Raw genomic sequence first — 14,940 nt, forward strand, 5'->3', positions numbered from 1 at the left:
AAGGGGCATTGAGAATTTTAAGGGGAATCGTCATGCTTTGGGGAATGCCCTGGTGGGAGTGGGAGGAAATGTCTGTTCTGGGTCCTGGAACCGTGCAGATAAACAGCATTCCAAGAACAAGCGAGTTCATCCCAGTTTTGAGTCACCACCAAGACTAGTCATCCATCTACATACCTGTTCATCCATTTCGAAAGCCTCCTAGACCCGAGTCACCACAGTTCCAGAAGTTACCAAGAAACACATCATTATACTTGCATTCAGAGTAAACCTACAGATGGGAAAAATATATACATGAAGCATATAATATTGAATAATGACACATAGTAAATGGGGCTTCCCAGGTGGTTCAGTGGTAAAGAATTCGCCTGCCAGTGCAGGAGATGCAGGTTCAATCTCTGGGTCGGGAAGATCCGCTGGAAGAGGAAATGGAAACCCACTCCAGTGTTCTTGCCTGGAGAATTCCACGTACAGGGGAGCCTGGCGGTCTATCTTCCACAGAGTCACAAAGAGTTGGACACAGCTGACTGAGTGTGTGCGTGCACACACACACACGCACACACAGTAAATATGTATACTGTGACTGACTTCCTTTGATAGCACGTTGCTTTACTGTGCTTTTCAGATACTACTTTTTTTTTTTCAATTTGAAGTTTTCTGCCCACCCTGCATTGAACAAGTCTATTGGTGTCATTTTTCCAACAGCTTGTGGCTCATTTCATGTCTCTGTGTCATATTTTGGTAATTCTTACAATATTTCCAATTTTTCATTACTTATATATGTAAGTGATCTTTGATGGTGCTACTATGACTCGCTGAAGGCTCAGAGGATGGGTAGCATTTTTTAGGAATCAAGTATATTTTAATTAATGGGTGTGCCTTCTTTTCTTAGTCATAATGCAGTAGTCATGCATGGATGTGAGTGCCAGACAATACAAAAGGCTGAGCGATGAAGAATTGATCCTTTTGAACTGTGGTGTTGGAGAAGAATCTTGAGAGTCCCTTGGACTATAAGGAGATCAAACTGGTCAATCTGAAAGGAAATTAACCCTGAATATTCATTGGAAGGACTTATGCTGAAGCTGAAGCCCCAATACTTTGGCCACCTGATGCAAAGAGCCAACTCATTGAGAAAGACCCTGATGCTGGAAAGGATTGAAGGCAGGAGGAGAAGGGGATGACAGAGGATGAGATGGCATCACCGACTCAATGGACATGAGTGTGAGCAAGCTCCTGGAGATGGTGAAGGACAGGGATGCCTGGTGTGCTGCAGTCCATGGGATCGAAAAGAGTTGGACATGACTGAGTGACTCAACAGCAATGCTATTGCACATTTATTTGACTACAGTAGAGTGTAAACGTAACTTTTATATGTACAGGGAAATCAAACAGTTCATGTGACCAGTTTTATTTCGTTTTCGCTTTATTGCATCAGTCTAGAACAGAACCTGCAGCATCTCAGATCTGCCTGTGTATATGTGCCATGTGGCAGGCATGGTTTTAAGCATGTGCATGCATCAGAGGGTCTTCTAACAGTGGCTGGGTGAGGTCGGAGCTCCTGTCATCCCCACTTTTCCTACAGGAAGTGAAATAACATGTCTATGTGGCCAGTGAGAGGTGGGGCCAGGATTCAACCGCAGGCTGCCGGGATCCATAGTGGCTACCAGCCAGAGTGGTCCACTGTCTATGGTGTGGTTGTTGTTGTTGGTGGTGATGCCTTCAAAAACAGGATGAGAGCTAAGTGAGCAGGCGAAACTCAGAGGTCAGGATGGCAGGGCAGGGCCCTGTGGGCAGGAAGCTCTGGGGAGAGGGTGGACTTGGGCAGGTTGTAGGATGGGACCTTTAGGAGCAGAGACTGGTGGGGGGGCCCAATCCTGGGATTTGCTGGGCAGAGGGTGAGTTGACTGAAGAGCATGGTGGTCATCAGGAGGCAGTTATCAGTTGTATGTATACACATTCCCTCTTTTTTAGATTTCCTTCCCATTTAAGTCACACAGAACCCTGAGTAGAATTCCCTCTGCTATACAGTAGGTTCTCATTAGTTATGTATTTTATACAGGTGTGCTGCTTGCTAAGTCGCTTCAGTCGTGTCTGACTCTTCACTACCCTATGGACTGTAGCCCTCCAGGCTCCTCTGTCCATGGGATTCTCTAGGCAAGAATACTGGAGTGGGTTTCTGTTTCCTCCTCCAGGGGCTCTTCCTGACCCAGGGATGGAACCCGCATCCCTTAGTCTCCTGCATTGGCAGGCGGGTTCTTTACCACTAGTGCCACTCATGGTAGTGTATATATGTCAACCCTAATCTCCCAATTCATTCCACCCCTCTCTTTTCCCCTTGGTATCCATGTTTTTGTTCTCCGCGTCTGTGTCTCTGTTTCTGCTTCACAAATAAGTTCATCTGTACCATTATTCTAGATTCCATATATAAGCGATACTGTACGATATTTGTGATTCACTTTGCTGTAGAACAGAAACTAATACAACATTATAAGGTAACTATACTCAAATTATGGAGAAGGAAATGGCAACCCACTCCAATATTCTTGCCTGGAGAATCCCACAGACAGAGGTGTCTGGTGGCCTATATAGTCCTGGGGATCGCGAAGAGTCAGACATGACTGAGCAACTAACACAAACTCAAATTAAAATTAAAAAAAAAAAAAAAAGAGTACAGGCCAGTGGGCAGGCTGTGGGCAGGTGGTCTTGATTGCTCAAACTTTGACCTGTTTCCTCTGAGGAGATTGTGTTTTCTGAAGCACGTGGAGCCTACAGCTAGCCCAGCATAAAGGACACAGTCCTGGGAGATCTCGATTCCAGCCCTGACTGTGCCTCTAGGTGTCTGACTCCAGGTCACTCAGATGAGTTATCATCTGTCTGCATTCCAGCTACCTCATTTTATAAATGAAAGGCTTACGCTAGATGCATCCCTCTGGCTCTAAAGTCGGTGGTGAAACCAGAAGCATCCAGCCGGGCTTTTGAGGAGGACGGGGCTGGGAGGGTGGGAAAGAAACTGCAGGCAGGTGGAGAACTTGGAATGGGAGGCTGTAGAAGAAGAGGTTATCTTAGAGACCTCCTCCCCCCTGCCCTGTGTGACAAGTGGGGAAACTGAGGCCCGGGAAGATAAGTGGTTCCCAAGCTGCACAGTTCATCACGGTGCATCTGAGGAGGCCACCCAGCCCCTGGCCCTCAGGGGCTCCTCTCTCTCTTTGGGAGGGAGCTTCTGGGGAGCTTGGCTTGGAGCAGGGTGAGGGGGGACAGGGAGGCTCGGCTTAGGGGTGCCGTCCCCCTTCATTCCAGGCCCATTTGTCAGCACTGTCTGGCTGGATGCCCAAGGGGCCCAGCTCAAAGAGACCTTGACTTCCCGGTTCCAGGCCTCACTCTGCCTGGAAAAGCCCTGACTCTTTGGGGGAAACTCTAAGACCATCATCTGTCAGAGGTCAGAGGTCAGTGCAGGCTGTGAGCTGAGGCCGTCCGTCAGAGTAGGGAATTCGGAGGGCCAGCGTGGAGGTGTGCTCCCTGGGGCCTGGGTGCCCCTCTGCTTCTTGTGGCCTGGGAGCTGCCGCAGGGCGGGTTGGGGTGGGCGGTGAGGCTTGGGGCGGTGCTGAGCCTCTGACACTTGAGTGAAGCCCCCTCCCGGGTTCTTCTTAGCGCTCCATGTCAAAGGAGTCTGGTAAAAGTTAACAGGCCTCCCTGCCCTGAGCAGATCAGAGGCACCCCGGGGGTCAGGGAGAGGTCACTGAAGCCTGCTTGATGGCAGTCCCTGGAGCTGACCCCTCCCCTAATGCAAACCCAGTGCTCCTGCCAAGGCGGCTGGCCCAGGCCCTCCTTTGTCGGAAGGTCCCTCGGATCATGTCCGGGGCTTTCCTTATAGGGGATCCCTTTCTGTGGCCCCTTCCCAAGCCCTGAGCCCAAGTGTGTGTGTGTTGGGGGGGGGGGGGGGAGCGGGGGCAGTGCAGGGGGCAGGGAGCAGGGCGATCTGTGGATGAGATGCCAGACTGATCTGGGCCTGGCCAGGTGTGACCCTGGTCCCTGACCCCTGTGGCCCAGAGAGGGAGGAGGTGAGGCTTGAGGGGTGAAGAGAGGCTGTTGGCTAACATTTACCAGGGTCTTTGAAGATGTAAATGCTTCCCCAGGCACTGCTGGGATGGATGGGGTCAGAGTTCACAGGCATGTTCTCCTGCTTCTCCCAGTGAGCTGGAAATCTTGCAGACAGATGAGTTAGGGTCCTCTAAAATGGGACACTCTCCAGGGCATCTGCTCTTTCTGGGGTTTTCCCGGATCAGGCCCAGTGGCTTAGAAGCCTCTGGGTTGAGGAGCTGATGGGAGCTGTCTTTTTCAAATGCTTGCATTTCTCTTGGGTGTACTTTCCAGGGTATATTTGGCCCCACTAAGATCAGTCACTGGAAAACCTGGGAGAGAGAGACTCATCTCCTGCTTCTTCCTGTCCTTTTTTATTCTACAGATACTAGATTGCGTGAGGCTTCCTGTTCACACTGTGCTCCTTCACACCTGGTGCTCCCCCATGCTAGTTGCTCTATAGGCATTCCCTTCCCCACCTTCCCGCTCAGGATGGCTAACCCCATCCACCATTCTGTGTTGCCTCCTCCAGGAAGCCTTCCTGGAATGGAATCTTCCCCTCTGCTTGATTCTCATGTAGCGCTGAATCAACTACTACTTATTTGATATGTACCAGGCCCTGTTCTATTAGGAATGCATCAGTGCATGAAACAGACAAAAATCCTTCCTTTAAAGAACTTGCATTCTAGAGGGCAATAAGAGCAAACAGTGACATTACCCTATTTAAAATGCCTTACATGTACTAATAAATTTAATCCTCAGCACATCCCTTTGAGTTAGGACAATTACCCACTTTTCACTTTGAGATTACACTGCTGATAATGGGCACTTTTAATTGAACTTAATTTAATCCTGATGATAGCCCAATGAGAGATGTGATTTCCTTCATTTTCCAGTTGAGGAAACCAAGACTTAAAGGGATTAAGTATTTGATCCAAGGTCATTTTGTCAGTAAGGAGCACCATGAGTTTGAGCAAACTCTGGGAGATAGTGAAGGTCAGGGAGGCCTGGCATGCTGGTCCCTGGGGATCGCAGAGTTGGACATGACTTAGTGACTAAACAATAACACAACCATCCTAAGCGGGATGAGTCTAAGAATGTGAAAGACCATATTGCTTCCCTCTCATAACAGGACTCTGTCTGTTTTGAAGCCATTGCTCTATTAAATGACCTGCTCATCTTATCATTCTGGGAGCTCCCCGAAGGCAGCGACCTTGGCTTATGCTCTGTATCCTTTGACCTCTCATCGTGTTGGGCACTGAATGCGCTTCTAACAAATACTTGCCTATGACTTAATTGACGGCTATTTGTGGGTGGAGATGAGAATAAAGCAGCTAATATTTATCGCACATACTGTGTGCTGGACTCGGCCTTGGTTTTTGTTAAGCATGAGCTCTTTTGGTCCTTTCAGAGTTCTACAAATTATGACACTACTCAGAAGCTGGCAGTTAGGATGTGCTGAAGGTAGGACTCGAGTCACAAGTTTCTCTGACTCCAAAATTCTGTGTTCTTTCCTCAGCACCACAGGAAGTTATCAGAGGACAGGTGGCCACTGTGAAGGAGCCCAAGCCTCTTGGCTCTTGCTTTTCTATCCCCACTTGGCTGGGAGGTGGACCGGAATTGGGGTGGGCCTTTGATGCTAGGGGTTGCATCCTCCTTAGGCTGCAAAGCATCTGGAGAAGTTGAGCCTTTGGTTCCAAGATTATTCCCACCCGATGAAATATTTGAAGTAGTTGAAGGGAGTGACCGGACACACCAAAGGTGTTTGGTGAATTTTTACTGCTCATTGTGGGATCATTTTCTGTTCCAGAGAGACAGCCAGATTCCGACTAAGCCGGCAGACCCTCGGGGTGTTTTTGCCTTGGGAGGAGGAGGATTACAGCAGAATAGACTTCAGTCCTTAGGTCTGCAGCAGAAATGGGAGAGTTCTATTATATGTGTGTTTGGTTCTTTTGTTCTGACATCTTTTTTTTTTTCCTTTCCCAGTTAGGAGGGGAATCTTCTGATTCATCTGCCCACAGGGCCAGCAGACTGGCCAAATGGATGTATGTGTGGGGAGAGGAGGTCACACTGCAGAGCAGGGGACCAGACCCCCAGCTTTTCATTCATTCTTGCCATCAGGACTCATCTGTTTCTAGAACCCCCTCCCTCACAGTAGACAGGCATGTTAGACACCCCCCACCCCCCACCCCGCTCTTGGTTAATCCCTTATTTTGCTTGACTAAGAGTCAAAATGCAGGACTGCACCCAAACGAACTAAGCTTGCTTAAATCACTGGCAGGTAATTTGATAGATGTTGGCCGGCGCCCACTTTGGGAATTAGGCAAAGCCTGAGCCGTGGAGACAGTGGGAAACAAGCTTGAGTAAGTGGCAAGAAGGTGGCCTCATTTCACCCAGAGACATCTCCAGCCCCCGCCCTACACCTCAGACTGGAAGCCTGGTGTGGGTTGACCTTTTTCTCTCAGCCTCTTCCTCCGGAAGGCAGGACCAACAGACCCTTGGTCCCAGCTCTGACTCACCCGGGGTTGGAGTACACGAATCCTGAATGTCCACAACTTTAACTCCTCCCGCCCCGGTCTTATTTCCCAGAGCCCACCTGGGGAAGAACCAGTGAATGATGTCACTGGCTACGCTCACTTGTTTGCTGAGCTCACCCAGAAAGGACAAGGGTTTTTCCATAGATGGGCGTGGTGTCCTAAAGATGAGTGTTTTATGGGCACGTGCAGAACCCGACCAGTTATGGAAGGTAGTGCCCAGCTGCAGAGAGGCCAGTAGCAAGAGAGAAACTTCTAGGTCCTTTCATCACGGTGAGGATTGTTAGCACTGACTCCAGATAAGCAGAACAAACAAGCCTTGGCCCAAGTGGGAACTGGTTCTGCCCCTTTTCTTTGCTTTTCTAAGTCATCAGAGCCAAGTTCCTAAAGCCTGACTGTCTCACTGTCCTTTCTGATGGCTTCATTGTTTTGTTTATTGTGCTTATGACAAGTGCTAACAGACCGCTTTCAAAGTGTGTTGATATTTCGCTTGTTTTTGAATGGCCCTTCTGTTTTCCTGCATCTGGACAGCATTAGAGGCTGACCCCAGGGAGCCACTGGGTTCCTATAAAAGTGTACCAGGTCCCCTTTTGCAGAAAACACCCGCCATGGCAAGATCAGACACCCCATCTGGACATGAACAAATACCAAAAATGAGCAGAATTAGGAGACAGTATTCAGCAGCCAGGGAAGACAGGCCCAGGCTGGGAAGGGGCCAACAGGCATTGCCAGCTGGACTGTGGGTGTTCCCCCTGTCCATATTGCGATCTTCCCGCGGGAGGACACGCCCTAGCAGAGGGCCTGGCACACGGCGATGCCACCAAACTCTGGTCATCGACAGTCTCCTTCTGTGTCTTCTTCACTCAGACTGCCTGGTCAACACCAGCAGAGTGTCCAGATAAGGAGTTCCCAGGGACTGGACAAGGAACAAGAGCTGGAAGACAAAGAAGAGCCTGGGGTCTGGGAGGACCACAGAGGCAGGCCAGCCTGCCCCACAGCTCCTACTCACTTCCCTCCACAGCTCTCTTGGTTTTCATGCTCTTTTCCTTCTGACTTCTTCTGCTCTCTCCCCAGCCCCAGACCCTGCCACAGGCTGTGCTAGAACCAGCTTCCTCTAGGGCAAGAGAATCTCGGGCCACAAACCAGGCTCAGAGGAAGTGAGTGACACACACAGTCTCACTTGATGATTTCAGCACAAACTCAAAAAGTCGTTTCTTCAAGGTCATCTGTGGTTTCCTTCTTTCGAGCTGGCGGAGGTTTTCTTTAGCCCACATGCTTTAGCAGCTTGTCCATGGTTCTCTCTTGCTGGGTTTCAGAAGTGGCAAAGTCCCATTCTGATGGCCCTTCAGGTAGCCATGTGGGGTTTGACGTGTGAAGCCCTTGGAACTCGAATTCAGAGTCAAATGGATCAAGATCGAGGGGATGACGGAGCTTTGGTGCCTCAGAGTTGGGGGCATCTGGGAAGGTCAGATGGGGAAAGATATTCAAGCTACCATTAGTTCTCAGAATCACGGGAGGCTCACAGACCCACGGTCAGTGTGTTCATGCCTATGGACGTGTTGGGTGGGTTGGGGGCTGCATGATGACTGCCTCTTGATGTCTTCTTGATGAAGTTCTTGATGTCTTCAGGGTCACACTCCTTGGCATTTCCTTCTAGGCACATACTGTCTGGTCAAAAATTCCCATTTAAACAGCCTCTCCTGCCCTGGATCTTTTTCCTTTAATTTTTAGCACCCTGAGAATTGTATATGTCACGGCACTTATTTTAGCTGATCTAGGATGCCCGATCAAGTGCTCAGTGGTGCCATTTTCTTTCTCCAGGACTGGAACTGCACTGGGCTTTCTTGGTGACTCAGACAGTAAACAATCTGCCTGAAATGCAGGCTGATCCCTGATTTGGGAAGATCCCCTGGAGGAGGAAATGGCAACCTGCCCCAGTATTCTTGCCTGGAGAATTCCATGGACAGAGGAGCCTGGCAGGCTACAGTCCATGGACTTGCAGAGAGCTGGACATGACTGAGTGACCACCACTTGGATCTGACAAGAAGACAAAGAAAGGTTCTGGATCCAGGGCCTGGAACAAGCTGGACTAATTGGCTGCTGAGAAGCTGAACATGCTTGCCATAAAGGTGTGAACATTCTGTTGGAAAACTTCCTGTTTTCCAATGTGGTTTTCTGGATAGGCTTGATAGAGAGTGGTGGTCTTCCGTCTAATATCCCATGTGTGTGAGTGTGAGTGTGTGAATGCTTGTCATATTGAAAAATTTCAAACTTTATGTAGTGGTTTCTTTTCTCACCAGGGTCTCTGTTTGTGTGAAACTTTCATTTTACAGCTTTGGCTGTTAATTCATCACCGGCACCACCATCAATAAACATTTATTGGGCTTTCACTGGGCTCAGCATGTTGAAATAAGAACTCTATATTTGGTTCAAGGGGAACCAATAGCAGTTGGGGGTAGGTTTGGGGAGGGGGGGCCGGGAGAAACACTCATTGCCACCACAACCCTGAGGTTTGGTGACCGTATAACTAAAATGATGGGGTCCATTGACACCCATTAGGCCATCAGCTATGGGACGCATGAGTCGTCATGAAGGTAGTCATCTTCAGAAAACCCACCCAATGTGTGACAGCGCACATCTTCAAGGCTCATGTCCATCTGGGGATTCAGTGCTGCAAAGGGATGAAGTGGGCCTTCATCCCTTTCTTGGCCTTTCCCATAGTGCCTGTAAAAGCAAATACAGTGGACCCTTGGACAACTCTGTGGTTAGGAGCGCTGACACGCTATGTGGTAGAAAATGCACATATAACTTATAGTTGGTCCTCCAAGTCTGTGGTTCTTCAGTATCCACAGTTCTGTACCTGCAATTTCAAATAATGACAGGTCACATAGCTCTGTATTATTTATTTGGAAAAAAAAAGTGAATATAACTGGACCCAGGCAGTCCACTTATATTACAGATCCTGCTATCCAAGGACCCACTGTGTTTGCTGAATGAGTGATGGCTGCCATTTGATTTTGGAGTTTAAGAGGTGCCTTGACATCAGGGAAGATTGAAGCCTGTCGAGGCTTTGGCAGGAGAGGACCCAGTCTCCTTTTTTGGCAAGTATATCCGTGACAGCCTGGAGGGGTCTCCCCTTGGTGGGCACCCCGGAGTTGTGTGGGCTGGAAGGATACTGGAGGGAGGGCTGTGTGCCTTGCGTGGAGCCCTAGCTAATCAGACCAGAAACAGCTGGCCCGCCACAGCAGTGATTCAGGCCTCCTGGGGGATTTTCTTTAACTTTATGAAGATGAACATGGTTCTGAGAATTCCCTTCAGACCTGGGCTTCCTGCTAATTGCCTCTATATTTACGGGAAGATGGGAAGACCATGGCAGGAGGCTACGGAGTAGAGTCTGTGTTCAGGCACCTGGCCCTGGCCCTAGTGGGAGTCATGAAAACATAGATCTGAGCCCTGAGGGGTCGAGATGCTCTTTCTGAGAGGTGGGCAACCTATTATTATTCCTACTACGGTTTCCAAGTTCAGGCTCATACTGTTTGTCACACAACAGGTAAATAAATTGAGAGACGAGTTTTTGGGACAAGGGACTTATTTGGAAAATTGTTGGGACTTTATTTGGAAAGCCAGCAGACCAAGAAGATGGTCGACTGGTATCCTAAAGAACCATCTAACCCAAGTCAGAATTCTGGCTACTTTTATACTAAAAGGAGGGGGTGTGGCTGGTTGTTACATCCTTTTTGGTGCAGGAATCTTTTGTTCTTCCAGTTGTCCAAGTGGCTTTGATCACATTGTTCCCGTAAACCTCCAGCAAGACAAAGGTTATTCTCTGTTTGGCAACTCTTTATCTGTATAGGCACGGGAAAATGTTTAGACTTTAAAAGTCAGAGCCTTGAGAATGGGCTTCCTGTATATTTCAGGCCACAGGCAACATTCTTTTACAAAAGGTGCAGAACCAGCATGACTCAGCACAGGCCACAGAGCGCAAAGGTTAGATAGAGCTGAAGGAATAGATCCAATATGGAGTCAGGCTTGTTCTCTGTTACACTACTATTCCTCTTGCACAAAAGAGACACCGAAAGAGAAACCAGGAGTGGTTGTGTGCCCAAGCTAACACTGTCAGAACAGGATCCTAGAATCGGTTCAGATTCTCCATTTCCATGGCAGGGTGGGGCGGGCAATCAAGTGGAGCTGAACATCCTAGAAGATGCTGTTCAGTGCCTCACAAGCTCTTTTTCCCTGAGGTTAAATTGGCGCTGTGCCTGGGTGCTCAGTTGCTTCAGTCATGTCTGATTCTTTGTGACCCTATCGACTGTAGCCCACCAGGCTCCTCTGACCATGGGATTCTCCAGGGTGGGTTGCCATGCCCTCCTCCAGGGGATCTTCCCGACCCAGGGATCGAACCTGTGTCTTCTGTCTTTCCTGCATTTCTGGCAGATTCTTTACTGTTGAGCCACGAGGGAAGCCGGAAATTGGTGGTATGAAAGGTAAAGAGGGCTGATAGGGAAGCATGGAACTGTAGACTGTTGCCTGGCTCCACATTTACTTCTAGTTTAGCTGTGGAACTTCAGTTTCCCTATCTGTGAATTGAGCATAATGATACCTCTCTCGGAGGGTTGTTGGGGGTAGCAAATGAAATAATAGCATATGAGAAGATTTGCATTATGCCTGAAGGACAAGTTAGTGATTCATAACTCTTAGATGCCATTCTAGGGAGGCAGTCGAGTGGTTAAGAATATAGGCTTGGACCCTGACTAGCTGAGCCAGGAAGGTTGATTGACTCTCCTGGTCACACAGCGAGTGAGGACAGGCACGGTGAATTCCCCAGTTATGGGCTCTTCCCAGGCCTCTTCAAGCTGGGGCTTCTGATCAGGGGACCATGCTGGGGCCCTCCAGGCACCAGAGCTGGTCCCAGGGAGTTACTATCTTGGGAGCTGGCGTGATGTGACTTCCTGGTCTCCCCGGACAGCTATCAGGTGAGGGGCAAAGCCTTGGAGGGAGTCTGGGGGTGCTGCTCCTTGACCCCTGCCTAAGACAACTCTGGGGTGAGCCCTAGCAGCTGCCCGGCTACCCACAATCCAGCGGGGGCAGCTGCCTCCCGGCGGAGCGGAAGTCACAGGGCCCGGGCAGGGTGGGGGTGCCCCCGGCGCCCTGCGGATCTTGGCGTGGCTCTCTGTCAAGCCTTTGTTGGTGCCTGGTTCCTCCATAAAGCCATTATGTACCGGGAGAATTAATCATGCCGTTAGGTAAGCATTATGGCACTTTTATGGCAGCTTTGAAGCTAATCTGTCACTAATGCTGGCTGGATTATCATGATTTCTTGCAGTTGTGATTCATTAACTCGAGGCCTAATAGTAATTCTATTAAACATCTTCCATCACTGTTTGCCCCAACACGTCCCCACTCTCCATTCTATTCTGCAGCTGCCGTGGCACCGCTGGCAGCCTGTGTGGTCTCCAGAGAGGGGGCCCCGAGGAGATGGACAGGTGCCCCCCCGCCAGCTAGATACCACCCAACGGTGCGTCCGTCCCCAGCCCAAGCCCGGAGAGCATGTCTCCTCCCCACCCAGCTGGACTTCTCGGTCGACTCTCGCTTTTCTCACATAGGAGGCCCCGGCGCCTCTCCCGAAACGCCCGTCTCGCTGAGGTCAGGCTGCGCGGAGGTGGAGATGGGGCTGAGGCGACCGCTGAGTCTCAGAGGAGGACGGGCACCCCACACGTCCACAGGTGCCTCAGACCAGCAGGCCTACCTGTGGCGGAAGTGAGTCTGCGGCTGAGAGGGAGACAGAGATGACAGAGATACAGCAAGAGAGGGCGAGCGAGAGAGAAACGGGAGGGGCTGAAGAAAGCTGGTCACACCTGGCTCTTTCCACTCTGGCTCAAAGCTCACGAAACTGCGGGCACCGAGGCAGGCGGTGGGGACAGGAAGTGGCGGTGGCCCACGCCGCCTGCTGCCCTGCCAGCATTAATAAAATTCCTCAGTGAGGTTTTTCAGCAAGAAATGGTTCTCTGAGGCGGGCTGTTCTCTGCAAAAGGTCAGCTTCGGGGCACAGCTTGACGGATGGGCTTCGAGCTGGCGAGAGAAAGCAAGTGGAGGAGAAGGGGCCACCGGGGGGTGGGGTGGTGGGCTGGGAAGAAGCCGGGGAGGATCGGAGCACGAACTGGGCCCCGGCGGCAGCATCTCGGTCCTGAATCTGCACCATCCATCAAGGCTGGCCCTGATATCTCAACAATTTGTAATGCCCCCGTCTTCCCCCTGCTGAGCTGCCCAAGTGGGCAAGCCCTGACCCCTCTGGCCCTCATTCAGGCCTCCGCTGCCGCCCGCGTGATGGATGGCCTCTCGTAACCCCCCCACCTCCCCGGGCTCGCCTCACCACAGCTGGGGAAACATGGGCAGGTAGAGGGGTCAAGCCCAGGGCAGCCACAGCGACCCAGGCTCCGAGGCCAAGGGACCTTGTGTTCCCAGCCGCAGCAGCAGGTGATGCCAGGGCTAGAGAAATAGAACCGGGAGAGGAAGAGAGGAGACCATTCCAAGTCTATAAGGAGAAAATGAAGAAGAAAAAAAAACCCCACCCCAAACCAAAAAAAAAAAAAAAAAAAAACAACAAAAAAACAACCCTCTCTTGCCTCCTGAGGTCTTCCAAGACTTCTAAAAATCTCCAGCGCGGTGCGAAGTCTCCCGCGCACGGCTCCGACACTGCCTGCTCTGATCCATCTGTGTTTTCTCACGCCTGTGCGCTTGAAGAACCACTGAAATGGAAAACAAGTTAAAAAATACATAGATGTATATAGAGAGACGGAGAAAGAGAGGGCACTGCTCTGCAGCCTGGATTTGCTTTTTTTTTTTTGTCAGTGTTTGTTGTAGGAAAAAGTGTATAAAAACAAACCTCAGACAACTGGAGTGAATGTTCTTGACACATCAGCCGGGTAGAAGTCAGGATCCAAAGTGTGCCTCCCTCCGGTGCTGGGCAGCGCTGGGAGGAGGAGGCTTGCTCCCCAAGCTCCAGCTTCTAGGGATACTCGTGGCTTCCTGTTCAGGGGGAGATGGGCCTTCTGGGGGTGGTCACACGCTGTGCTAAGGTGAAGATGGGCCAGCAGGGAAACTTGTGTAGGGGTATGTGGATATGCATGTATGTGTGTAGACATGTAGATGTGTACATGTGTAGGTGTGTACATGTGTAGGTGTGTATGTGTGGCTATGTGTGTGTAGGTATGTCTATGTGTGTAGGCATGTATATGTGTACACGTCTAGTCAAGTATGAGTGTATGTGTACATGCATAGGTATGTATGTGTGCATCTATGTATACATGAACACCTGTAGGTATGTATATGTGTTATGTTGTGCACACATGTATATGTGCATGTATTTGTATATGTCTGTGTATGAGTGCATATGTATGTATGTGTTTGTGTCTATATCTGGGTATGTATATATGTATATGTGTATGCATGTATGTCTATGTGAATGTGTATGTGCAGGGGTGTCTATATGTGTCTATGGGTGTGTGTATATGTCTGCCTGTATATGCACACATGTGTTTCTGTGGGTCTGTGTGTTTGTGGGTGTCTGTGTGCCTGTGTGTGTGGGTGTCTGTGTGTCTGTGGGTCTCTGTGAGTGCATCTGTCTATATATACGCATGTTTCTGTGGGTCTGTGTGTGTGTGTGCCTGTGTGTGTGCGTGTCTGTATGTGTCTATGCCTATATGTGAGTGTGTCTGTGTGTATATGTACACGTGTGTTTCTGTGGGTCTGTGTGTGTGTGTGCCTGTGTGTGTGGGGGTATCTGAGTGTGTCTGTGTGTGTATGCATACACGTGTTTCTGTGGGTGTCTGTGAGTATGTCTGTGTGTGTATGCACACACGTGTTTCCGTGGGTCTGTGTGTGTGTGTGCCTGTGTGTGTGGGGGTGTCTGTGAGTGTGTCTGTGTGTGTATGCACACACGTGTTTCTGTGGGTGTCTGTGAGTGTGTGTGTGTATGCACACACATGTTTCTGTGGGTCTCTGTGTGTGTGTGCCTGTGTGTGTGTGTGTGTCTGTGAGTGTGTCTGTGAGTATATGCACACATGTGTTTCTGTGGGTCTGTGTGTGTGTGTGCCTGTGTGTGTGGGGGTGTCTGTGAGTGTGTCTGTGTGTGTATGCACACACATGTTTCTGTGGGTCTCTGTGTGTGTGCCTCTGTGTGTGTGTGTCTGTGAGTATATGCACACATGTGTTTCTGTGGGTCTGTGTGTGTGTGTGCCTGTGTGTGGGGGGGTGTCTGTGAGTGTGTCTGTGTGTGTATGCACACACGTGTTTCTGTGGGTCTCTGTGTGTGTGTGCCTGTGTGTGTGTGTGT

The 14,940-nt window shown here is 50.0% G+C and overlaps 1 long non-coding RNA gene across 1 annotated transcript; it reads left to right on the forward strand.

Annotated features, from left to right (window-relative positions):
* The first annotated feature begins 11,762 nt into the window (after positions 1–11,762).
* LOC139032648 (uncharacterized) lies at positions 11,763–12,606 on the forward strand. The gene is made up of 2 exons (XR_011485229.1): positions 11,763–11,851; positions 12,029–12,606. It is a non-coding gene; the product is annotated as an uncharacterized lncRNA (long non-coding RNA).
* The last annotated feature ends 2,334 nt before the right edge of the window (positions 12,607–14,940 follow it).

The sequence above is a fragment of the Odocoileus virginianus genome, chromosome 32, assembly GCF_023699985.2.
Source record: "Odocoileus virginianus isolate 20LAN1187 ecotype Illinois chromosome 32, Ovbor_1.2, whole genome shotgun sequence".
NCBI lineage: Eukaryota > Metazoa > Chordata > Mammalia > Artiodactyla > Cervidae > Odocoileus > Odocoileus virginianus.